The 24695-nt window shown below is 44.8% G+C and overlaps 1 pseudogene; it reads right to left on the reverse strand.

Annotated features, from left to right (window-relative positions):
- Positions 1-24695, reverse strand: part of LOC123989870 — a 41770-nt pseudogene that overhangs the window by 11903 nt on the left and 5172 nt on the right.

Genomic DNA, 24695 nt, shown 5'->3' on the forward strand with positions numbered 1-24695 from the left:
CTAATAAGGCGCTGCAGTGGATAAGCTGCAATATCACAGTCTCAGGATTAGGTACTATACTGAGATATTCACTGCCATTGCACATTACATGAATGTCACAAAGGTGCTGTAATAACATCAATAGAGGAAATAGGGAGGAAGAGAACAGAAAGGGTGGTCCACAACCATCAATACACACACACACACACACACCTGGCTGTTGTTTGTGTCTGCAGGAGGTGTCTTGGCCACCCCCATGCGGTGGAGCATGACGTGGAGACGCTGTTCAAAGCTGGATGTGCATTCAGATGCGTGTTTCTGAAAGTGGATGACCAAAAGCATTTTTAGAAATGATGTGCATTTTCTTTAGAACTCACTCCATGTGTTTTCTGATCACTAGTGCAGAGTGGTACCTACCTTTCCGTGTGCGGCAGCTCCATCCTCCAGGCCTGTCAGCAGGATGAGGGACTGGGACTTGCCCTCCCTGAGCGAGCGCCGTGTGGCCTTCAGCCTCCTCTCTCCATCTGGTGTCTTGCTCTTTTCCAGGGTCCGGCTCTTCTCCCTCTCCGCCAGGAACCCGCCGACAGGGCTGAGGATGGGGCTTGGGGTCAGAGCGCTGGGGGACACAGATGACACCTCCTCCTGGACGGGGGCACTGGTGGGCAGGGTTGTGGGGATGCTGGGGACATCAGAGGGTGCGGTGGGGGCCATGGTGTTGTCCTCTGCTGCTCTTACTGTTTTGGTGGCATCAGAATCATTAACACCGGTCGCCTTAGCACCACTCTCTTCTTCTAACTTCCCCTTCTCTCTCTCCCGCTCTTTCTCTCTCTCCCGCTCTTTCTCTCTCTCCCTCTCTTTTGCCTCCCTGAGCGGCCTGATTAGATCTGCGATGGAGGTCTTTTTGACCTTGCCCTCCGGCCCACCCTCACCCTTTGCCCCCCGGCCAGCACGGACTTTCTTGAAGGCGAAGAAGTCCCCAAACTTCTTCTTGATGTTTTTGGAGGGGGCAGTGGAAGGGGTGGTGGTTGTGGTAGTAGTGTTGGAGGTTGTTATGATGGAGGAGGAGGAAGAGGAGGTGATAGAGGTGGTAGAGGAGGGTGGGGCCAGGGCAGACGTGCTGGGAGGGGCAGGGGTGGTGGAGGTCGACGCTGTGGGTTGTGCTTTGTAAGGGACCTCCTCCCTCTGCGCTTTTCTGCAAGTGAGGTGAGGCACAAAACAGCAACAACACTACTGAGTCTCCATTCAGTGGTGGTGCTTGTTCAGTGTTCATACTCTATCTAGTGCTGGGATCAGTGAGATGCTGTGTATTTGGGATACAGTGTTTTTAACCACAGTAGACAAACATTAGTCTAATACATTCTGTTATCTTTCTGTTGCTACAGTATGTATGCATGGTGTGTGTAGCGATGTTTGTCTACACGGGAGTGTGTGAACATGCATGTGCAGAGGGTGTAGGTGTAGAAAGCTAGTATGAGTGGGTTTGTTTAGTGTGGGTGCATGCAGTATATCTATTCTGTACGTGTCAGTATGCAAAGGTGTATTCTGTTGGAGGTATACGGATACTTACAGTGGGTCATCAGGGATGATCTTCTTAGTGAAGAACTCCTCTACTCCCTCATCCACCCTGCCCATGGTCTCATTGGCTTCATTCTCTTCACGCTCAGCTGCTTGCTCCTGCACACACACACACACACGTGTACAAAAACACAAACAAAAGATAATTGCAACTCAGTATATGCAAAAGTGAAGGCACTGTGGTTCATCTGCGTGGCCAAAAAATAAATGTTTGCTTATTGGCCAAGCCAGCATCGCATAACCAATAAGATAAGTGGCTTGAAGAATGCTTATGGTAAAACCATTGTGTGACTGATCAGTGTAGGCTGAGTACACTCTCACACTCACCGTACACATAGTGATTCATATGTTTGACAACAGATATGCAATAGATAAGAAATATATGTTTATGAACAAACACAGACAAATACACCCACGCAATCACACAATAGATCATCCTCTCTATTCTATAGAACACTGTGTGGCTGTGGCAGAAGCAGTGTGTGCAGGCACATCTGTGCTTCAGGTACCTGGAGAGAACACAACCCCTCAGCCCTGATCCCCCACCATGTGACTGGACCTCTTAGACACACCCTTTCCCCACCATGTGACTGGACCTCTTAGACACACCCTTTCCCCACCATGTGACACACCCTTTCCCCACCATGTGACTGGACCTATTAGACACACCCTTTCCCCACCATGTGACTGGACCTCTAGACACACCCTTTCCCCACCATGTGACTGGACCTCTGAGACACACCCTTTCCCCACCATGTGACTGGACCTTCCCCACCATGTGACTGGACCTCTGAGACACACCCATTTCCCCACCATGTGACTGGACCTCTGAGACACACCCTTTCCCCACCATGTGACTGGACCTTTCCCCACCATGTGACTGGAGACACACCCTTTCCCCACCATGTGACTGGACCTCTGAGACACACCCTTTCCCCACCATGTGACTGGACCTCTGAGACACACCCTTTCCCCACCATGTGACTGGACCTCTTAGACACACCCTTTCCCCACCATGTGACTGGACCTCTTAGACACACCCTTTCCCCACCATGTGACTGGACCTCTTAGACACACCCTTTCCCCACCATGTGACTGGACCTCTGAGACACACCCTTTCCCCACCATGTGACTGGACCCACCATGTGACTGGACTGAGACACCCTTTCCCCACCATGTGACTGGACCTCTAGACACACCCTTTCCCCACCATGTGACTGGACCTCTTAGACACACCCTTTCCCCACCATGTGACTGGACCTCTTAGACACACCCTTTCCCCACCACCACTTTCTCCTCTCGCTCTGTTCCAGTCTGAAGAGTAGCTGTTTAGTTTGGATCAAAATATGATCATTTAAAATTCTGAATTATTCACTGTTATTAAGCAGGCTGGTGGGAATGGCAGTTCACACTAACTCTTTTCCTGGCTGTCTGTCACTTACTCAGATACAAACAGGCAGTCCACAACATTTTGACCTGTAGTATTGGCTGACAATTTTCAACAGTGGGAAGAGACAGGGTGACAGGGCAAGGACTGTTTTCTCAGTGTCTCTCGCGCGCACGCATGCACACACAAACACACACACACACACACACGGTAGGTTAGTGTTTGAGACGTTGTTCTGTATTTAACCAGTCTGTGAGTGTAGCTGCTGTTGAACAGACTGTGGGAGAGGAGTCTAAGGCACAGTGGTTACAGTGATCAGGAGAACCTACACCCTGCAGAACAGAGCTATAGCAACCGTATACAAATGGAGCTCCATGCTGCATGACAAACGGATTATAAATCATTTAGCACTTCTCAGCCAATCAGAGAGCACCGATCCCCATCACTCCACTCCATCTTCAGGAAGAGAAAAATATGTGCCATAAGACACAAGGATGGTGTTTCCACTGATGACTAACAACACACACTAACCCTATCATACATATACCCTGTCTATACATCTAGTACAGCAACACTTTTTTACTGATAGACTGGTAGGTAGAAGGGGGGTGTCTATTGGTTTCTCCCTAATGAAGAAGGGGGCAGGACTTTACTGTCTTTGCAGTGCATTGTCTATTGTGGTAAATAGAACATCAATAGGTGGACTTTTCGCAACTACAGTTCATGTCTATGTAGGTATAGGGCTCTGGTCATCCAATAATGTCTCGCACTAATTCTATAATTAAGCAATAAGGTCAGAGGGGGTGTGGTATATGGCCAGCCCTTAGCTGCGTCGTGCATTGGCCATATATCACAAATCCCTGAGGTGCCTTATTGCTATTATAAACTGGTTACCAATGTAATTAGAGCAGTACAAATACATGTTTTGTTATACCTGTGGTATGTGGTCTGATATACCATGGCTGTCAGCCAATCAGCATTCAGGGCTCAAAACACCCAGTTAATAATAGTCAATTAACCGTATAAAAAGGAGAGCAGAAAATGGAAGACAAATCTCTGACATATGGTCTGACATGTCCTGTCTGATAATATGAGGTCTTGGATTTCAAAGAATCATCTCCCACACATTCCCAGGGAATCATTCAGTAGGAGTTCCCACCATTTGCAGAATTCAACTGCCAGGCTCTGTCCAATTCCTCATATACCACTAGACTGGCTGTGTTTTGGCTTTAACATAGCACTGAGTGATGGCAAGCGAATGGTTTATGACCAAACCTCAATGACTCTTTATTTATATAGCTTCCAGTTTATTTCCTGTTTGTCAGCACCTCTCCACTAAATCATTTTATCTGGGTGTGCTCCAGCTCCAGCTTTTTATTAAACCTCAGATGACGACATCAGTTAGTAGCCTCTGCAACATGGAGGCAAGATGTTTTAGGGGGAGGTAGCTATGCCGTTATAAAAAATCAAATGCAGATGACCTTACATTTCTCTACAGATGTAATAAAATCAAATGCTACGGACCCAGCAGAATGTGCAGTGCCACCACCACCAATCACAGTGAGTGTTACAGCAGTGTGACAGTAGACCCTGTAGACCCTTCCTTTTCCACCGTCAACACAGCCAGCAGCCCTCCAACAACTGCCCCATATTTCACCAGGCCAACTACCTACATTATCACACATTAGAAACATTCACATAACATAAACCTGCTTGCGATACACATGCAAAAAAATTAATAAAAGCAAACACAAAAAAAGAAAGAATTCTGCCTCATAACACACTTCTTCCATTCCATAGATGGGTAAAGCGGTTCTTTCTGCCTCTCATCCTGCCGAAGCTATCTCTGTGGAGTCGTCCTCTCTGATCAGAGCTGGTCGCCCGTCCTGCCTGAATGTACACTGACCCCAGAGACCCAGATGAAAACACAGGGTTTAACACACTAACAATTACTATATAGGAGCACAGGTAACCATGGACAACAGCAATGGATATGCTGTTTCAATTGCGTTACAGACACACAGGTAACCAGGGACAAGAGCACAGGAAATATAGAAATACACAATTGGGGGCACCTTGAATACAGTCTATATAACAATGTGGTGGCACTGTGTGCCAGTAAATACAACACAGTGGGTACAGACACCTGGTTAATGTGGTATTAACCCAATTGTACAGTGTTACCTGCAATAACAAGAATGAATCACGCTACAACACCAGTGTAGCACCACTAATGACAACGGCAGGAGGCAAACAGACACACACACAGACAGACACATATAATGTTACAAAGAACACCTTATATCAGCCATTTATATTGAACTAGTTCTGCTTATAAGATGGCTGCAGCATTGTTTTTCACACATAACAGAGAGATAGCTGTCTGATCAGTTGGCAGAACAGACAGTGTCAGGGGAAAACACATACACAACCACACCCACACCCACACCCACACACCACACCCACACCCGCACACACACACACACACACACACACACACACACACACACACACACACACACACACACACACACACACACACACACACACACACACACACACACACACACACACACACACACACACACACACACACACACCACTAGACTGCCACCAATCAGCACGGAGCATCCGCTGCTACTTGTGGGACATTTTAATCAAACACGACAATGAATACATACATTCAAACACAGACACATGGCCAGTTCCCATTGACAATCCTAAACAATATTCCACCGTAAAAGAGTGATTGTCCTAAAGGCATTGACGGGAGAGTGGTCATGGAGGGGGGGAGGGGCGGAGAGCCGGTGAGCCCACCTTGATGTAAAAACATGAATAATAAAAATGATACGGCAGTCACACAGAGCAGAACAGAGCCGTCCAGAATCAGCATGGAAAGACATTGCCCTGTTCTGACAGCTCCCACCCCAACTACTGAGAACCACAGGGACCATCGTTAATGCAGGGGAAAATATGGAAAAAACACACAGAAATGGCTCCTCAACACATCAACAGCTAAAGCAGCAGCACTGACGAGACGGTGAAATAGAATCAGATAGACAGAGAGAGGGAAAGAGGCTGGAGATGAGAGAGAATGTCTAGCGCTGCAAGCCACTGACACTGCCTCTGCTGCTGTGGCTGCAATAACCTGAGAACCACCATCAGAACACTGCTTCCCTCCTCTATTCCCTCTCCCTCACTTTCTCTCGCTCTACCTCCAACATTCTCTCTGCTCTACCTCCAACATTCTCTCTGCTCTACCTCCAACATTCTCTCCGCTCTACCTCCAACATTCTCTCCGCTCTACCTCCAACATTCTCTCCGCTCTACCTCCAACATTCTCTCCGCTCTACCTCCAACATTCTCTCCGCTCTACCTCCAACATTCTCTCGCTATACCTCCAACACTCTCTCGCTCTACCTCCAACACTCTCTCTGCTCTACCTCCAACATTCTCTCGCTCTACCTCCAACATTCTCTCGCTCTACCTCCAACATTCTCTCGCTCTACCTCCAACATTCTCTCTGCTCTACCTCCAACACTCTCTCTGCTCTACCTCCAACACTCTCTCTGCTCTACCTCCAACATTCTCTCGCTCTACCTCCAACATTCTCTCGCTCTACCTCCAACATTCTCTCGCTCTACCTCCAACATTCTCTGCTCTACCTCCAACATTCTCTCTGCTCTGCTCTGCTCTGATTTTTTTCTCCCCTCATCTCTATTTCTCTCCATCCCTTCTCATCTATTCCTCTCTCAGAAAGCAGCTCTGTTGCTACAATTATCCTCTCCATGCATCCCCCCTCTCTTCCTCTCGCTGTGCCTCCCTCCCTTTCTTCCCTCCATCCCCATCCTCCTTGGTCTGTGATCGTCGTGTTGCCTCTTACCTGGGGCTTGCTGGGCGGCTTGCTGTTCCGGCGGTTAGGTCTGGGCCTGGAGCGGGTGTAGTGCCTCAGTGTGTGGCCTTCGATGGGCAGGTCCATAGGGGGCTGAGGAGGTGCAGGCTCAGGGCGCCGGGGATCACTGTCGCTAAGAGCCGCGGCAGCAGCAAGAGCAGCGGCAGCATCCGCCTCCCTCCCTGTGTGGGAGGGGCCTTCAGGTTTCAGCTGGCCTGCCACTGTGACTGACAATAACGTTGTCGACGACAACGCCCACCCACCCACTCCCCCCTACCCCTGAGACCTCCCCTCCTACTTCCTGCTGATAATAAATGCTCTCTCTCGCCTGCTGCTCCGTGTCTACATCCAGGAGACCTGCAGAGAGAGACAGAGAGGGAATGGTACCAACCTACACAGGCCCCGGGTGTGTGATAGAATGCATGGAAAAACAGGACAACTAACTATAATGTGGCGTTATCACACTAAGAAGGGATGTGAGATAGAATGGGAGAGAGAGAAGGATGGTGGGTGAGAGAGCGTTGATGAAGAAAGGGAGAGGAAAAGAGGACAAAGAAAAAAAGCAGAGAGCAAAGCGACAGAAAATATGGATGGAAGAGGAATCAGATGGATGCCTTTAACACCGAATCTAAACAATGGAAGAGAGAGGGAGGGAGCAAGAAAGAGACGGAGAGAGAGGGAGCAAGAGAGAGCAAAATAAAAATACAAGGAGAGAGATGGTAGTGAAAGAGAGCGCAGGTAGCGTCAAAACAGGGAGAGAGAGACAACGGAGGGGGAGGGGTTGTGTAATGATTGTACACAACCCCTCCATCCCCGTCCCCCCAGTGAGACTCAGTGGTCTGAAAGTAACCCGGCCATGCTCCAGTTAGCCACAGACCTTTTTATTGGACAGGCAGAGCACCGCACTGCTGATTATCTTTTGTTGGGGGTAGAGTAGTAACCCCCCCCCCCCACACACACCCCTCCCCTTCAATGGAGTCCTTTAACCTTCAGCACCATGACACAGCATTGTCACAAGGAGGGGAACTCCTAAGACATACTGAGGGACAGCACCTCTAGGGTCCCAAACTGCATCAATGACACACAAACACATACAAACACAAAAACATATGCACAGTAAAACATAAGTGCTTTTTTTGAACATGTTTTTCAGCAGACAAGGGGTTAAAAAGATTAGCGTAATTTTTTTCATGTAGCACACCGACACAAATTTTGACTGATTCTAAATCGGATTTAAAATGCACTTATGAGTACATTGCACTAGGGGGATTTGAGCAGAGCAATCCAGAACCATATGGCTCTAGACAATATCTCCCTCTTTGTTGTGACTGCTCCATTATTTTCATATTACTGCCCTTCTGACCCTCTTTTGATAGAGCTCACTCCTAACTGGATAATGCAATGGTTCAGACACGACCTCTGACCTTTCAACTGTGAACTCTGGGTGAAACCTTTTTCTAAGCTAATCACAGTGGCAGAAGATTGTAGCTACTGCCATCACAGGTCGAGGCAATTTTTATGGAGCAGACTGCTGCAGCCAATCATCAAACCTACAATGTTAATCTTCCTAGTTTCATCCCAGACTCCCAGCTTTCCAACTAAATAGTCTGTTACAATAAATCTTAATTATACTTATGACAAGCCTGGTTCTTACTTTTCACTGAGGTTGCTTGACGGATAGCTGTTCCTCCAAAAGACATGAGCATACTGTGGAGGAGAATAAGAGAATAGGAGAAACAAGAACTAATGCAGGTCATGTAGGTACTGTGTAGACTGGTAGAATGGTTCGGCATATACAGTATAGTATGGTGGCATATGTGTGTTTTATATTAGTCAGAACTTTTACATCATCCAGGGGGCAGTCATGGTCTACTACTTTTAGCTGAGGGAGCTGGGCACAGATTCACAAAACCTATTTAAAACGTTTAAAAAAATAAAAATGAACGGCCATTTCTTCTGGTCTGCTCCCTCATATGACGGTTCTGAGGTGGGGGAGGGTGGTGATCAGTCATACTAATCAAACACACAAACACACACAACTCACACACAAAACAAACTCACCAATTGCCGCTGAGCCACAAACAAGTCCTGCAGAACCTCATAAATGATACTTTCCACCAAGGAGACACTAAACTGACAGTTTGAGTTCACTGAAAGAGGAGTGAAAAGCAGAAATAAATAATGGAGGGGAGAAGTAAACCATTAGCAACTACAGTAAGCTTTATGAGATATGTGGGAGGCCCCTAGGTGGGGAAAATTAACAGTATTGAGTATGACAAGATTGTGACACAAAACAACAAAGATCGTGTATGATGTAACTGTTTGTATTCTACATAAGCTGTGTTTTTGTGTCAGGGTGGATGTGTGTATATTCAGCTGTTTACCTGAGCTCTCCTGTGTGCTGTATGAGGGTGTCCCAAATGAAGAGGTCTGTCTGTCTGGACATCTTAGCCACATAGTCAGCCAGCTTGACATGTGTATGATCCTGGGACAGAGAGTCTGGGCTGCCTGTAGCAAGGCCTGAGCCAGCTTCTGGAACACACAGGGCGTATAGATAAAATGGCGCCCGAAGAGGATGGCAGACGTTTTACATGCCCATAATCAATTTAGCTACTTCATTCTTTTTTTTGCGTTGTTTGTAAATTATTTTTTTACTTTATTTGTACATAATGTTGCTGCTACCGTCTCTTATGACCGAAAATAACTTCTGGACATTAGAACTGGGATTACTTATCATGAACTGGAAAAAGCTTTTTCCTTTAACGAGTCCGACGAGATAGATATACTGCTCTTCCGGGAACAGGACCAGATCCACGTCATTTGAGTGAAGAAAAGACGGAAGAAAAGAGGACGCAGATCGGGCTGCCTTTTGAGAATCCGTAGGTGAGCGAGGAAACTCCCATTGCCATCAATTCTACTTGCTAACATGCAATCATTGGAAAATAAAATGGATGTCCTACGATTACTATTATCCTACCAACGGGACATTAAGAACTGAAATATCCTATGTTTCACCGAGTCGTGGCTGAACGACGGCACGGATAATATAGAGCTGGAGGGATTTTTATTGCACCGGCAGAACAGAGAAGCTACGTCTGGTAAGATGAGGGGTGGGGGTGTGTGTCTTTTTGTCAATAACAGCTGATGCACGATGTCTAATATTAAAGAAGTCTCGAGGTATTGCTCGCCTGAGGAAGAGTACCTTATGATAAGCTGTAGACCACACTATCTACCAAGAGAGTTCTCATCTATATTATTCGTAGCTGTCTATTTACCACCACAGACCGATGCTGGCACTAAGACCACACAACCAACTCTATAAAGGCCATAAGCAAAGAAGAAAAGAAGAAAATGTTCATCCAGAAGCAGTGCTTCTATTGTCCGGGGACATGCAGGCAAACTTAAATCAGTTTTAATTTGAAATTTTTACCAACATGTGCAACCAGAGGAATAACAACTCTAGACGACTGTTACGTTCCCCAGTTTCTGTGTTATGAGTTTGTGGATATGTATGTGTGTATTTCAGTAAATGGCTTCCTGGTTTCCCCCAAGCAGCTGATTGGTCGGCCCCATTGTAGATTGGAGCTCTGATCACGCCCTCTCGTTAGTGGATACAGCTGTCGGCAATTACTGCGACAGCTTTAAAAGTCAGTGTTCCTTTGTTAGAAGAGAGGGCTTCTTGGATGTCCTGTGTTGGTTGTTGATCAGAGACAGTTTTGTTGAAAGTATTTTGTAGCTGCTACTTCTGAGGTACGAGTGTGCCAATGGGACTCAGTGTTTTTAATTAGTGAAATTGTTCACTTTAAGTTTGTATTATTCTGTGTCATTTGTTCCCAGGGGGGAAGGGGAAGGCACCTTGGGAGTGCTTAGGCAAGAGGCCTGCGGGCATACATATACCCGTAGTATGTATTCCGTCTATGCACACTAGGTAAGACCTGGGCGGACCAACCCCTGTATTTTGGTTAGCGAGCCAGATGGCGTTAAGGTTAGGTAAGTAGTGGGTAGGCAGGTAAGGTAGGAGAGGGGACTCTAACTTTTACTTTCTTTGCTTTGGTTCTGTCCAGCCCCTTTTCCCCACATTACTGGAAATGTATTTCCTTAACATGGTAAAAGGTCATATTCTCTGACTCTGTCATCCTTACCCGTACCTACAAACACATACCTCTTTCACTCTATGGGGAGTTGAGTGTAGCAGGGTGTTGCGTTCCCTCCTCCAAGAGGAATGCGTAACAACTACCTTAACTCCACACACAGAGATGCATACAAAGTTCTCCCCCGCCCTCCATTTGGAATATCCGACCATAAATCAATCCTCCTGCTGACAAGCAACAACTAAAGCAGGAAGCACCAGAGACTCCCTCAATATGGAAGTGGTAAGATGACGCGGATGCTACACTACAGGACTGTTTTGCCAGCACAGACCGGAATATGTTCCAGGATTCATCCAATGGCTTTGAGTACAACACCGCAGTCATCGGCTTCATCAATAAGTGATTCGATGAGGTCGTCCCCACCGTGACTGTACGTACATATCCTGACCAGAAGCCATGGATTACAGGCAACATCCGCATCGAGCTAAAGGCTAGAGCTAACGCTTTCAAGGACGCCTATAAGAAAACCCGCTATGCCCGCAGACGAACCATCGAACATGTAAAACGTCAATACAGGATTGAGATTGAATCCTACTACACCAGCTCTGATGCTCGTCAGATGTGGCAGGGCTTGAAAACTATTACGGACCACAAAGAGAAACCCAGACGTGCGCTGCCCAGTGACGCGAGCCTACCAGACAAGTTAAATGCCTTTTATGCTCGCTTCCAGGCAAGCAACACTGAAGCCTACAGGAGAGCACCAGCTGTTCTGGATGACTGTGTAATATGACTGTGACGATGTGAGCAAGACCTTTTAAACAGGTCAACATTCACAAAGCCGCAGGGCCATATGGATTACCAGGACGTGTACTAAAAGCATGCGCGGACCAACTGGCAAGTCTCTTCACTGACATTTTCAACCTCTCCCTGACTGAGTCTGTAATACCTATATGTTTCAAGCAGACCCCCATAGTCCCTGTGCCCAAGGAAGCGAAGGCAACCTGCCTAAATGATTACCTCCCCGTAGCACTCACATCGGTAGCCATGAAGTTCTTTGAAAGACTGGTCATGGCTCACATCAACAGCATCCTATACCCACTCCAATTCGCATACTGCCCCAATAAATCCACAGATGATGCAATCTCAATCGCACTCCACACTGCCCTTTCCCACCTGGATAAAAGGAACACCTATGTGAGAATGCTGTTCATTGACTACAGCTCAGCATTCAACACCATACTGCCCTCAAAGCTCATCACTAAGCTAAGGACCCTGGTACTAATAATAATATAATAATAATAATAAACACATGTCCCGGGGGAACTCACTACCCTGGGTCAGCAGGACCACCTAAACACCTCCTCTGCAACTGGATCTTGGACTTCCTGAGCGGGACCACTAAACACCTCCCTCTGCAACTGGATCTTGGACTTCCTGACGGGCCGCCCCGAGGTGGTAAGGGTGGGCAACAGACGTCTGCCATGCTGATCCTCAACACTGGAGCCCTCAGGGGTGTGTAATTAGTCCCCTCCTGTACTCCCTGTTCACCTACGACTGCATGGCCAAACACAACTCCAACACCATCATTAAGTTTGCTGACGACACAACAGTGATAGGCCTGATCACCGACAACGATGAGGCAGCCTATAGGGAGGAGGTCAGAGAACTGGCATCTGCATCTGACCATAAGGCGCTACAGAGGGTAGTGCGTATGGCCCAGTACATCACTGGGGTCAAGCTTCCTGCAACCCAAGTCATAGACTGTTTTCTCTGCTACCGCACGGCAAGCGGTACCGGAGCGCCAAGTCTAGGACCAAAAGGCTCCTTAACAGCTTCTACCCCAAAGCCAGTAGACTGCTGAACAATTAATCAAATGGCCACTGGACTATTACATTGACCCCCCCCTCTCCCATTTGTTTTGTATATTGCTGCTACTCGCTGTTAATTATCTATGCATAATCACTTCACCCCTGCCTACTTGTACAAATGACCTGGACTAACCAGCACCCCCGCACACTGACTCCCCATGTATATAGCCTCATTATCGTTATGTTATTGTGTTACTTTTTATCATTTTTATTTTATTTTATTTGGTAAATATTTTCTGAACTCTTCTTGAACTGCACTGTTGGTTAAGGGCTTGTAAGTAAGCATTTCACGGTAAGGTCTACATTTGTTATTTTCGGCGCATGTGACAAAGTTTTATTTGATTTGACACCAGTCACCTGGGAGACTCACCTGGATGACCTCTCATGAGTCTTTTCCTATCATGTGTTGCAGCAATAGTTTTAGGTATGTCTCTTCTAATTTGCTGACTGGTGATAGTCATCTGTGTGGTTGGTGACTGATGCATATTGATGCTACTCATAAACACTGTACACAAACAATAACAGACTTAGAAACTTAGAAAGTAATTGTTTTGGCAGTCATTCAGTAAATGCTGCAGCATTACACCTCTAGAGGGTGTCCTCCCCAGCTCATGAAGTGAAGGCAATAGCTAGAGGACGATGCTAAAAAATGAGAGGCAAGAAGAACAAAACTCTTGATGCTGCAATGATGAAAATATCTCAAAAACCAAGAGAGGAATTACTAAAAACTCAACCAAAAAAGAAAAACAACACAGTCTTTTGCATCAAGTACACCAAGTGTTCAGAGAAAATTAAAGCAATCCTGAAAAGCACTGGTATATTTGATGCTTATTATGCATTATTGTTGAACCAAAAGATTACATGTAACAAAATGTTTTCATGAAATAATAAACAATGAAATATATATGTGAAATTGAATTAAACAATGCATGCTGGTGCTAATATTATGTACAATATTTAATTATGTTTCCATATGATAATAGCCTAATATATTATATATGCTATAACCTATTGTTTTTTAACAATTTCACTCAATTCGTTCTAATTAACGTAATTATGACACACCGCTCACTATTGTCATTGGTTGCACTAATTGCACTGTTTGTCTACATAACCTGGTTCAAGTTTTATATATAGCATGTGCTATATATAGCATGTGTTTATATATAGCATATGCGACTCTAAGCTATAAAAATAGAGTTTATTCATCGTTAGTCAGCACCTCTGCATAAAATAATTGTGTGTGCGCCAGATCATGTTTTTTAATAGGTAGAGGATGAACACCAATGTATTATGTTTCACCATCCTCAAATGAGTTCCTCATTAGGCCTATGTTACACAGATATACATTGTCAATCTAGCCAACAATCACAAATCTATTATATGAGACTCAAGGATCAAGGAAACCTTACCGTGATGGAGGTCTCAGCATTACAAAGCACTTCCTCTGCAGCCAAAATGTCTGACTGCACTTCCTGTACTGTACATTGCAGGGGTTTAAAGGTAGGACACACTCCCGTAACCTCTGTCAGAGACCCTGAACCAGCTGGGACAGGATGAGTTAGACAGAGACGCAGGATGACTTTTACTGTCCCTGTCATAAGAAGACCCACATCTCAATATACCATATTTATCATACAAAGCCCAAAACTAAGAGTGACGTTTCAAATGTTTACTCCGAGAAGATGTAACGTAACAGCTGAATACATACATTCAATACAGTGCAGTCTGTACTTCCACCCTTAGCTCTCACCCCCTCACTTCCAAAAATATGTACTTCAGTACTTTTCCATCAACCAGGATTTCTCTGTCCATATCAGAAGACTTGTTATCAGTCAGGAGAGGCCTTGACTTATTGGGACCACACATTCCTACAGTACACTAAATAATTACACTTCTCATACACAAACAGCTTGAACCTAACACTACTTTCAGTCTCTGAGGAAATATAAAACAATTCAATCATACTTAGAGGGTAAAATGCAATAAAAACAGTAAAGATATAAACAGCAATTTATAATATATCACCTGTCAGAGGCAAATGTACCAGAAAGTAAGGAATATGGGAAAGGAACAGATCCTCATACATACAGATTATACACATACATGAAGTCGAATGTTTACATACACCTTAGCCAAGTACATTTTAAACTCAGTTTTTCACAATTCCTGACATTTAATCCTAGTGAGAAATCCCTGTCTTAGGTCAGTTAGGATCACCACTTGTCAGAATAATAGTAGAGAGCATGATTTATTCCAGCTTTTATTTATTTCATCACATTCCCAGTGTGTCAGAAGTCTACATACACTTAGTTTTTGGTAGATTTGCCTTTAAATTGTTTAACTAAATTGTTTAAACGTTTCTGTAACGCCGTTCTTTGTTAGTCGAAAGAGAGTCGGACCGAAATGCAGCGTGGTTGTTACTCATGTTCTTTAATGAATAGATCGTGATACATGAAATAACTATACAATACAAAAACAACAAACAGAACGTGAAACCTAATTACAGCCTATCTGGTGAAACTACATAGAGACAGGAACAATCACCCACAAGATACAAAGCGAAACCAGGCTACCTAAATACGGTTCCCAATCAGAGACAACAAGAATCACCTGACTCTGATTAAGAACCGCCTCAGGCAGCCAAGCCTATACAACACCCCTAATCAGCCGCGATCCCAAATACAAAAACCCCAATACGAAATACAACAACAATAAACCCATGTCACACCCTGGCCTGACCAAATATATAACGAAAACACAAAATACAATGACCAAGGCGTGACAGTTTCAGGTAGCCTTCCACAAGCTTCCCACAATAAGTTGGGTGAATTTTGTCCCATTCTTCCTGACAGAGCTGGTGTAACTGAGTCAGGTTTGTAAGCCTCCTTGCTCGCAAATGCTTTTTCAGTTCTGCCCAGAAAGCACCCCCACAACATGATGCTGCCACCCCCATGCTTCACGGTTGGGATGGTGTTATTTGGCTTGCAAGCCTCCCCATTTTTCCTCCAAATTTAACAATTGTCATTATGGCCAAACAGTTCTATTTTTGTTTCATCAGACCTGTGGACATTTCTCCAAAAAGTACGATTTTTAGTCTGGCTTTTATATGGCGGTTTTGGAGCAGTGGCTCCTTCCTTGCTGAAAGGTCTTTCAGGTTATGTCAATATAGGACTTGTTTTACTGTGGATATAGATATTTTTGTACCTGTTTCCTCCAGCATCTTCACAAGGTCCTTTGCTGTTGTTCTGGGATTGATTTGCGCTTTTCGCACCAAAGTGCGTTCATCTCTAGGAGACAAAACACATCTCCTTCCCGAGCGGCTGTGTGGTCCAATGGTGTTTCTACTTGCGTACTATTGTTTGTACAGATGAACATGGTACCATCAGGCATTTGGAAATTGCTTCCAAGGATGAACCAGACTTGGTCTTGGCTGATTTCTTTTGATTTTCCCATGATGTCAAGCAAAGAGGCACTGGGTTTGAAGGTAAGCCTTGAAATACATCCACAGGTAGACCTCCAATTGACTCAATTTATGTCAATTAGCCTATCAGAAGCATCTAAAGCCATGACATAATTTCCTGGAATTTTCCAACCTGTTTAAAGGCACAGTCAACTTAGTGTATGTAAACTTCTGACCCACTGGTATTGTGTGATACAGTGAATTATAAGTGAAATTATCTGTCTGTAAACAATTGTTGGAAAAAACTACTTGTGTCATGCACAAAGTAGATGTCCTAACGGACTTGCCAAAACTATAGTTTGTTAACAAGACATTTGTGGAGTGGTTGAAAAACTAGTTTTAATGACTCCAACCTAAGTGTATGCAAACTTCTGACCTCAACTGTATTTCTGTTGCCTCCTATGACTGAGCCTCACCCACATGTTCAGAGAGCATACAGTTTTCAGGCCCTGTTGCAGGTTTAGTATCTGGGCCTCCTGACTGTGTCTGGTTGTTCCTGAGAAGACAGGCCTGGATCTGGACACACAACAGCCAAAGATGTTTATTACCAGGGTGAGAGATGGAGTTTTGAATGTTAGTTTTTAGTCAGGCATCTCATGGACAGCCCAATCTAAACTTCTGTCTTCTCAGGACTGCTACGATAATGTGAAGTTCCTGTGTTCATGACTAAACAAACATGAAAGCCAGGAAAGGAAGGGTAATATTATGTTTTAGGAGATATTGTTCTGTTTGATGGACTGAGACCCTGTCCATTATTCACTTCTCTAGAACATTTGCCACATCCAGAAACCCATTGGCTGTCACATTGTTTCTGTCCCAGACCAGGGTCCTGTAGAGACATGGATAGGGCTATGGCAGGTCAGGTTATTGTTGCTTAGTTTGGGAGTTGCGTAGTGTTATGGCTATGATAGTGGTTAGAGCATTGGGCCAGTAACCGAAAGCTTGCTAGATTGAATCCCTGAGTTAAGGTCAAAATCTGTCGTTCTGCCACTGAACAAGGCAGTTAACCCACTGCTCCTGGGTCATCATTATAACTAAGAATTTGTTCTTAACTGACTTGCCTAGTTAAAAAAAAAAAAAAAAAAATATGATGAGATAGGTTCGTTAGGTGTAGGTTTGGTTGGGTTATGACTCGGTTACCTAAGCTTAGTGTTGATGAGTAAGGCCTTGGCCAGAAATTTGGCTCCAGTGTCTTTGATACAGTTGCCGCTGATGTCATTGTGGCCGCTGGTGGCATTGCAGCTCAGGCTGTTGATGAGGATGGTGGTGCTCGTCTTCAGCTTGGAATCACACACTGACAGAGACTCCAGGGGCTGTGGGCACGCACATATGCAGACACACACCACCGATCTCATCGACGGGGTTGCAGTGGAGCAGGTTGAGAGCTTCAAGTTCCTTGGTGTCCACATCACCAACAAACTATCATGGTCCAAACACACCAAGACAGTCGTGAAGATGGTACGACAAAACCTATTCCCCCTCAGGAGACTGAAAGCACCCATGCCATTTGGCATGGGTCCTCGGATCCTCAAAGGATTCTACAGCTGCACCATCGAGAGCATCCTGACTGGTTGTATCACTGCCTGGTATGGCCTCCGACCGTACGGCCCAGTACATCACTGAGGTCTAAGCTTCCTGCCATCCAGGACCTCTATACCAGACAGTGTCAGAAGAAGGCCCTAATAATGGTCAAAGACTCCAGCTACCCTAGTCATAGACTGCTCTCTCTGCTACCGTACGGCAAGCAATACCGGAGTGCCAAGTCTAGGTCCAAGAGGCCTCTGAACAGCTTCTAACCCCAAACCATAAGACTCCTGAACATCTAGTCACATGGCTGCCCAGACTATTTGCAGTGCCCCCCCCCCTTTACACCACTGCTACTCACTGTTGTCATCTATGCATAGTCACTTTAATAACTATACCTACATGTATTGTACATACTACCTCAACTAACCGATGCACCGGCACATTGACTCGGTATCGGCAACCCCCTGCATATAGTCTCACTGTTGTTATTTCACTGCTGCTCTTTAATTACTTGTTACTTTTATCTCTTATTCTTATCTGCATTGTTGGTTAGGAGCTCGTAAGTAAGCATTTTGGCGCATGTGACTAATAAAATTTGATTTGATCTGAGCCAGAGCTCCATCCAATAAGAGCCCAGAGCTTAGACCTTAAAGAACTTCAGTTGTTTACATGAACTTCACCGTGACATCTCCATCTCAGATATAAGAGGGCTCTTTGATACTCTGAGAGAAAATGGCTGCCTGTTTTAATGAGCCTTGTATACTGTAAGAGTTTAAGCTGCTCAGTGTGTAATTACTGAGGCAGGCCGCGTCTCGCTGGAGAAGGATTCTGGGTAATTAAAAGTATTGCTTTCACTCAGGGCAACATCCCTGAGGACTGTGCCTCCACAGAGCCTCCAACTATTACAGAGAATGGGACACCACTGGAGAAGAGGCCGGGGCAGTTGGAGATCTACTGAGTTGGATATCTACTGAGGAGAGGGTAAAGGAGACTGGGATATACTGTTGTTGTCAGAGGCTAGGAGATGAATGTGATGTGAGTCCTTTGCAGAGTTAAGCTGAGTTAAGCTGATGTTTAAGTCAATGGTTGTTTACGACAGCTTATTAGAACAGGTTAATAACAGGTAGCTGGGGCGGCAGGTAGCCTTGATGTTTGGTCAGTAACAGAAGGGTTGCTGGTTTGAATACCGGAGCCGACAAGGTAAAATAATGTATCTGTCGCCGTGCCCTTGAGCAAGACACTTAAAACCTCTTGATTCTAGCCATCCCGGATCCGGGATCGTGAATACAGCCTCAAGCTCATTACCATAACGCAACGTTAACTATTCATGAAAATCGCAAATGAAATGAAATAAATATGCTAGCTCTCAAGCTTAGCCTTTTGTTAACAACACTGTCATCTCAGATTTTCAAAATATGCTTTTCAACCATAGCAAAACTAGCATTTGTGTAACAGTATTGATAGCTAGCGTAGCATTTAGCGTTAGCATTCAGCGGGCAACATTTTCACAAAAACAAGAAAAGCATTCAAATAAAATATTTTACCTTTGAAGAACTTCAGATGTTTTCAATGAGGAGACTCTCAGTTAGATAGCAAATGTTCAGTTTTTCCTGAAAGATTCTTTGTGTAGGAGAAATCGCTCCGTTTTGTTCGTCACGTTTGGCTACCAAAAAAAATGAAAATTCAGTCATCAAAACGCCAAACTTCTTTCCAAATTAACTCCATAATATCGACTGAAACATGGTAAACGTTGTTTAGAATCAATCCTCAAGGTGTTTTTCACATATCTCTTCGATGATATATCGTTCGTGGAAGTCTCCTCTCTCCTCTGAATCACATGGATGAATGCGTGCAGCTGAAGATTACGCACCAATTTCGACAAAGGACAACGGGCGGACACCTGGTAAATGTAGTCTCTTATGGCCAATCTTCCAATGATATGCCTACAAACACGTCACAATGCTGCAGACACCTTGGGGAAACGGCAGAACGTGTAGGCTCGTTTAGGGCGCATTCACAGCCATATAAGGAGACAATGGAAAACAGCGCCTCAAAAATATTGCTCATTTCCTGTTTGAAGTTTCATCATGGTTTTGCCTGTAGCATCAGTTCTGTGGCACTCACAGATAATATCTTTGCAGTTTTGGAAACGTCAGAGTGTTTTCTTTCCAAAGCTGTCAATTATATGCATATTCAAGCATCTTTTCGTGACAAAATATCTTGTTTAAAACGGGAACGTTTTTTAATCCAAAAATGAAATACTGCCCCTAGTGTTCCAAGAGATTAACCCTAATTGCTCCAGGTTAACCCTAATTGAGGGTGTCTCAGGAGGAGTTGGGATATGCAACAACAACAACAACATTTCCATTACACGCATGTGGAACAGGACAAATATAAGCACCCCTCAAATGATTATAATTACACATGGTACACAGGAAAGTTAAGTGTTTGAGATATGACACATGAAAGAATGTAAATACGTGAGTTTGTCACTCAAAGGACAAGATTGAACACTCACACACTCCTCCTCCTGCATGAGCTGGACGATACGCTGTAGGACGTTTGTTATTAGAGCTCTGTGGAGAGAGAGAGAGGGAGAGAGAGAGAGAGAGAGAGAGAGAGAGAGAGAGAGAGAGAGAGAGAGAGAGAGAGAGAGAGAGAGAGAGAGAGAAGGCAGAGAGAGAAGGGGACGGTTGATGGATATACAGTAGATAGATGGATAGAAAACACAGTGGGCGTGACAGAACAATCTATTCACCTGGACTTCATGGCAAAGTTGAGTCCCAAAGCCGGATCGCGGCTGGAGTGTCTGTGTCCGATGGACAGCACCATGGTTACCATGTCACTCTCAAAACCTGAGGATAGATAGATGTATATTTGTTACTTTCTCTGTCTGTCTTTCTATATGCTTTGAAGAAGCTATCTTTTCAAGTTAGCTCAATTCAATCATGTTGAGCCTATTTTGTCATAAATACACAAATTAGGATTCCCTGGAGCTTTTTGACAGTTGCATTCCCCATGAAAACGAATGGTCTCTATATATGAACCACTGGCTGGTGTAGAAGGAAGCAGGGAGCCATTATAGTCTTTGTTCCAGTCAGTGTGACGTCAGTGGTACGATCCCCAGAAGTGAGGGACGAGGAAGTGGGTTGGCAGACAGGCAGGTGCTGGATGTTGGAGCATCAGTGTCCCAGCAGTGCTGTGTCTATTCTGACTGACACTGACATGTCTGGCCTTGCTGCTCAGTGCTGTGTCTATTCCGACTGACACTGACATGTCTGGCCTTGCTGCTCAGTGCTGTGTCTATTCCGACTGACACTGACATGTCTGGCCTTGCTGCTCAGTGCTGTGTCTATTCCGACTGACACTGACATGTCTAGCCTTGCTGCTCAGTGCTGTGTCTATTCTGACTGACACTGACATGTCTGGCCTTGCTGCTCAGTGCTGTGTCTATTCAGACTGACACTGACATGTCTGGCCTTGCTGCTCAGTGCTGTGTCTATTCCGACTGACACTGACATGTCTGGCCTTGCTGCTCAGTGCTGCATGGAGGACTGTCTGTGGGAAGCTGGGAACCCGGCCTGCACTTGTCTACCTGCTCCAGAAATATCTTGGCCTGAATTGAGGTCCTGTCAGCGGTCAAGCATTTTATTGGCTCTGCTGTATTTGCAGAACAAGGGTTGAGAGAGGTCATAGTAGGAGAAGAGAAAACATATTTTTCATTTTCTATTGGTAGATCCAAAAATAATGGTAAGTTATAATGATGCAGAAAAAGGGTTATTCATCGTAAAACACCTGTTTTCTTATCCCCTGAATATACATTTCCTCAGCATTCGGTTGCTCTCTGAGATTCCTAGATAGAAATATATGGAAAATACTCTATTCAAGTGGAGTTTTCTTTCTCTTAATGATGCCCCCTATGGAGACTCCCTGGACAGTTCCCAGAACATTCAATCTAACCACCTCCCCTCATCCATGGGCTGATTCCTGAGATCTCCTCATTGTGCTAGAGAGCACGGGATCGTCCCACGAGGAACACATCGTCTCCCTCTCTGTTACGTGATCTGAATGGTGCGTGATTTATCACCTGCTGGTTGGCACCATCACCTAGCCCACAGACACCACCCGTCTGTGCGCTCTCCATCTCTCTCCATCTAACCCACACCTCTCCAGAGAGAGAGAGAGAGATAAGGGGTGGGTTTGGTATCGTAATATTGTCAGAGAGGTTCAGAATGCTGATGGCCTTGGCTTCAAAGATGTGCTCCTGTATCATCTGGGCTCCAGCAGACCTCAGCTGGACACATAATACACATTACATTTGACATTTGAGCCATTTAGCAGACGCTCTTATCCAGAGCGACTTACAGTGAGTGGTGAGTGCATACATTGTCGTACATATGATTATCAACCAGCTCAGCTCACTGATTTAAAAAAAGTGAGGTATGTGTGTGTATGTCTATTAATTCAAATTTTTGATTTTACCCTTATTTTACCAGGTAAGTTGACTGAGAACACATTCTCATTTACAGCAACAACCTGGGGAATAGTGACAGGGGAGAGACGGGGGGATGAATGAGTCAATGGGAAGCTGGGGATGATTAGGTGGCCATGATGGTATGAGGGACAGATTGGGAAATTATCCAGGACACCGGGGTTAATACCCCTACTCTTATGATAAATTCCATGGGATCTTTAGTGACCACAGAGAGTCGGGACACCTGTTTAACAGCCCATCCGAAAGATGGCACCCTACACAGGGCAATGTCCCCAGTCAATGCCCAAAATGAAAACACATAGTGTGTGTGTGTGTGTGTGTGTGTGTGTGTGTGTGTGTGTGTGTGTGTGTGTGTGTGTGTGTGTGTGTGTGTGTGTGTGTGTGTGTGTGTGTGTGTGTGTGTGTGTGTGTGTGTGTGTGTGTGTGTGTGTGTGTGTGTGTGTGTGTGTGGTGTGTGGTGTGTGGGTGTGTGGTGTGTGTGTGTGTGTGTGCGTGCGTGCGTGCGTGCGTGTGTGTGTACGTGTGTGTCTACCTCACAGCCGCTCAGGTCTAGCTCCTTCCCACACAGATGAGTACTTACTTCTGGCCAGACCCTGCAACAACAATCTGCATAAAAGACAGAAAATATGTGTATCAAACAGCTGTATACATGTGTAAATCAAAATGTAAACACATACAGTATTATACACTATCATCCAGTGCTATAAGTAGGCTTCACATTCTGTTTGACATGTATCACGTAGGCATTTCCTGGTATAGCATTCCGTCAGTGTTCACCTGAGAGCCACTCTGGGGGTAGTCTGGTTCCTAGCAGTCCCACAGCTCAGAGCTCTTACTCCATTACAGTCCTTGTCACCTCCCTCAACTTCATGGGGACAGAAAGAGGTTAGCGTTGGGTCTGACAACACCGGTCAAGATATATAATGGAAAGCAGGGTTCTCACCTGTGAGAGGTTGAGGTGAGCCAGGTTGGAGAAGAAGCATGCTGACAGAGATACAAACAGCTAGGGGGAGAAGTAAGTTGGGGATGTAAAGTGCATTATTTCACATTGGCACAAACATGCATATTCATTTTCAAATGGACAAAGATTACAGAGACTGATTATGTTTATTGTCATGACCAGAAGTAAAATGTTAGAGGTCACTTACAGCATCCAGAGGGCAGTCATTTCCACTCAAGTCCAGGTTAGACACAGCATTTGTCCCTGAAAGGAACATAAACAGGTTCTGACAGGAAGAGATATGAAGCTTTTGAGTGCTATGGCCCTCTAGAGCCAAAACCATCTACTGAACAACTCAATTCAATACTGTACTATGGAGTAATTATATTACTCTGACTGAGATTCCTCTTGCATCATTAAGTCATATCAGTATCAATTAGCATGCATATCCTGACACATATCAGTATCAATTAGCATGCATATCCTGACACATATCAGTATCAATTAGCATGCATATCCTGACACATATCAGTATCAATTAGCATGCAAATCCTGTCACATATCAGTATAAATTAGCATGCATATCCTGTCACATATCAGTATCAATTAGCATGCATATCCTGACACATATCAGTATCAATTAGCATGCAAATCCTGTCACATATCAGTATCAATTAGCACGCATATCCTGTCACATATCAGTATCAATTAGCATGCATATCCTGACACATATCAGTATCAATTAGCATGCATATCCTGTCACATATCAGTATCAATTAGCATGCATATCCTGTCACATATCAGTATCAATTAGCATGCATATCCTGACACATATCAGTATCAATTAGCATGCATATCCTGACACATATCAGTATCAATTAGCATGCATATCCTGACACATATCAGTATCAATTAGCATGCATATCCTGACACATATCAGTATCAATTAGCATGCATATCCTGACACATATCAGTATTAATTAGCATGCATATCTTGACACGTGGGACTGCATTTGCAAAACAAACTCCCTTTAGTATCCACCATGTACATTATACACAAAATGCATTTAACTGAAACTCACAGCACCTACAGTATAGACCTTCATTCAAGTATGATAGTGTATGGAGCAAAGAATTCTAAACCGTGAACCGAAAACAAGTGTTGCCCCCACCCTCATCACAGCCTCCTCTGTAGCCAGACTGCCTGTATTCCCTGACAAGTCCAGGTGACACAGAGAGCTGGCGAAGGCCTTGTTCTGAGAGAACCCCTGAGTCAGATTAGCCAACCCAGGAGAGATGGAGGGGGCAAGAAAGAGGAATGAGAAAGAGAAATGTAATACTCTACGTGAAAACTATCACAAGATAAGTATCAACACAAAGACAGTTTCTTTATGGAAAATGAACAAAAAGGATGAAGCAGACAGAAGAGTTTGGGAGAGACAACAATCCTGGAGACGGACAGCTGGGTGAGACCATTG

Source organism: Oncorhynchus gorbuscha, linkage group LG02 (assembly GCF_021184085.1).
Source record: "Oncorhynchus gorbuscha isolate QuinsamMale2020 ecotype Even-year linkage group LG02, OgorEven_v1.0, whole genome shotgun sequence".
In the NCBI taxonomy this organism is placed as follows: Eukaryota; Metazoa; Chordata; class Actinopteri; order Salmoniformes; family Salmonidae; genus Oncorhynchus; species Oncorhynchus gorbuscha.